Source organism: Neomonachus schauinslandi, chromosome 1 (assembly GCF_002201575.2).
Source record: "Neomonachus schauinslandi chromosome 1, ASM220157v2, whole genome shotgun sequence".
NCBI lineage: Eukaryota > Metazoa > Chordata > Mammalia > Carnivora > Phocidae > Neomonachus > Neomonachus schauinslandi.
In genome coordinates this window covers 7,870,181-7,873,730 of record NC_058403.1, presented here as the reverse complement: position 1 = coordinate 7,873,730, position 3,550 = coordinate 7,870,181, and positions in this window count along the sequence as shown.

Here is a 3,550-nt window from a genome sequence, read left to right as displayed (position 1 = left end):
ATAGTTGTAGGAAAGCAGAAGAGGCCCTCAGAAGACTCGATGCGGGGGTGGGTCTGACAGTTTGGGACAGAGTGTGTCTGGGTGGGGTGCCAACTTCTACTCGTCTTCTGTGATGAGAGTTCATCTTCCTTGCTGAAGACACTCCCGGGAGGGGATTGAAGATGGCCGAGGTCCTTTTGGAGGAGCTGTCTTCAGGCAGATGATGCGGGGCAGACATTCAGCAAAAATACGTGGAGTCAATCAACAGCTATTCACTTCACTCTAGGAATTTGTAACTCAATTGGTAAAAAATGGCAGTTGTATCCATGAATGTATCATCTAAGAGAGAAATATAGAAGAAAGGTAAGTTCTGGTTTGACAAGTTGCGACCTCTGTTTTTTTGTTCCATTTACTTATGTTTAACCACTCACTGTCTGGACTTCCTTCTTGACAAAACATTTAATATACAAAGTTGTGAATGGTGTACATACTTGCTTTGTTGCTGCAGGGCAAATGATTCCAGTCCCTTTGGAGATCCAGTGAGCAGAAAGTAGGCTGTACTCTAATACAACATTATGGGTATGATGGAACGATTAACTCCTGACTGGCTTTAATATATCCTGGGGGTTTTTTCTGGCTTAAGAATACTACAAAACGCTGGAGCTGACATTCCTTTTATACTTTTCTCCCTTATAGAAAGATGTGTCTGCTTTTCATTGTTGGAGTCGGTGTCTATCAGGGACCACCAATCAATAGCTTGGACAAAGCTGGAGGTACAGCAAATGTCACATACAAAATTGAAATCAAGTCAGAGAAAGCAGATAAGAGAAAGTTTAATAAGAAGGAATGATAGGAGAGTAGTTCTTAAGAACCTAGGGAAGTAAGCAAAGAAACCAATAATTGTTGGATGCCCCCTAGGTTCCTGCTATTCTGAGCTCACTGTTACATGTTTATTTCTTCAGAAATGAGAAATGGGAAGAAGCCTATTTTAGGATATTCGAAAGATTTAGAATCTGGGCTATTATGTAAGACCTGTAGGGATATGGGGCCTATTTTTTTTCTGCTGATTACCAATAATCAATTGTAAAAAAATTAAGAAAAGGTCACAGAGAAGAAAAATGTCATTTGTAATTTGTAATTTTACGACCCAATGATAAATGTTACAAAATTTATTTTAATATATGCACTTTTTTGTTTGCTTTTTGTATTTTTTAATTCAGTTAATTAATATATATTATATTATTAGTTTCAGAGGTAGAGGTCAGTGATTCATCAGTCCTATATAACAGCCAATGTTCATTACATCATGTACCCTCCTTAATGTCTATCACCCAGTTACCCCATCCTCCTACACCCCACACCTCCAGCAACCCTCAGTTTGTTTCCTATGATTAACAGTCTCATAGTTTATCTCCCTCTCTGGTTTCATCTTGTTTTATTTTTATTTTTCCCCTATGATCCTCCCTTTGTTTCTTAAATTCCACATATGAGTGAGATCATATAATAATTGTCTTTCTCTGACTTATTTCGCTCAGCATAATACCCTCCAGTTCCATCCATGATGATGTAAATGGTAAGATTTCATCCTTTTGATGGATAAGTAATATTCCATTGTGTATATATAACACATCTTCTTTATCCATTCATCTGTTCTTGGACATCTGGGCTCTTTCCACAGTTTGGCTATTGTGGACATTGCTGCTGTAAACATCGGGGTGCAGGTGCCCATTCGGATCACTACATTTGTATCATTGGGGTAAATATCCAGTAGTGCAGTTGCTGGGTAGTAGGGTAGCTCTATTTGCAACTTTTCGAGGAACCTCCATACTATTTTCCAGAGTGCTACACCAGCTTGCATTTCCACCAACAGTGTAGGAGGGTTCCGCTTTCTCCCCATCCTTGCCAAAATCTGTCATTTCCTGACTTGTTAATTTTAGCCATTCTGACCAGTGTGAGGTGATATCTCATTGTGGTCTTGATTTGTATTTCCCTGATACCAAGTGATGTGGGACATTTTCATGTGTCTGTTGGCCATTTGAATGTCTTCTTTGGAGAAATGTCTGTTCATGTCTTCTGCCCACTTCCTGATTGGATTATTTGTTCCTTGGGTTTTGAGTTTGGTAAGTTCTTTATAGATCTTGGATTCTAACCCTTTATCTGATAATGTCATTTGCAAATACCTTCTTCCATTCTGTAAGTTGCCTCTTAGTTTTGTTGACTGTTTCCTTTGCCATGCAAAAGCTTTTTATCTTGATGAAGTCCCAATAGTTCATTTTCACTTTTGTTTCCCTTGCCTTTGGAGACATGTCTAGCAAGAAGTTGCTGTGGCCGAGGTCACAGAGGTTGCTGCTTGTGTTCTCCTTTAGGATTTTGATGGATTCCTGTCTCACATTGAGGTTTTTCATCCATTTTGAGTTTATCTTTGTGTACGGTGTAAGAAAATGGTCCAGTTTCATTCTTCTGCATGTGGCAGTCCAATTTTCCCAACACCACTTGTTGAAGAGACTTTTTTCCATTGGACATTCTTTCCTGCTTTGTCGAAGGTGAGTTGACCATCGAGTTGAGAGTCCATTCCTGGGCTCTCTATTCTGTTCCATTGATCTATGTGTCTGTTTTTGTGCCAGTACCATACTGTCTTGATGATGACAGCTTTATAATAGAGCTTGAAGTCTGGAATTGGGATGCCCCTAGTTTTGGTTTTCTTTTTCAACATTCTTCTGGCTATTTGGTGTCTTTTCTGGTTCCACACAAATTTTAGGATTATTTGTTCCAGCTCTGTGAAAAAAATTGATAGTATTTTAATAGGGATTGCATTAAATGTGTAGATTGCTCTAGGTAGCAAGAACATTTTAACAATATATGTCCTTCCAACCTATGTGCATGGGCTCCAGAAAGCTAACTGCACAACCCTGCCTTGCTCACCCAGGCTAGGCTGTTTTGTGCCCCGTGTTTTTGCCTGTGCTGTGCCTTCTACCAGAAATCCTCTGCCCCCTCCAATGTCCCCCACTCCTATCCCATCATCATCTAAGGATCCTTGCTACTCCATGTCTGGTCCCAGCATGGACAGCCCATGGGGGCCATGCAGGGTCTCAGCTCCATGACCTGAGGAATCCGAATCTTTCTGTGACAAGGTCTCCAAGAGATTCATATGCTCTTTAATTTTTTAAAAGATTTTATTTATTATTTGACAGAGAGAGAACACAAGTAGAGGGAGAAGCAAACTCCGGAGCAGGGAGCCTGATGCGGGGCTCGATCCCAGGACCCTGGGGTCATGACCTGAGCTGAAGTCAGACGCTTAACCGACTGAGCCACTCAGGCGTCCCAATTCATATGCTCCATAAAGTGTGAAAGCACCATTGGGAACGCCTGCTCATCTATCAGTATTCAGCTCAGAGGCCTCCTCCTCCGGAGAGCCCCCCTGCCCTGCCACCCCACCCCAGCCTGCAGCAGGGACAGTTAGAGGGGCGGGATGGCCCAGCAATGAGGGCACATGCCACCTTCAGGAGCACTTCCAGTCCCCGAGCCTCTCTCTCCTGCTGCCTGTGACTCTGTGGGAGGACACGGTGTATTT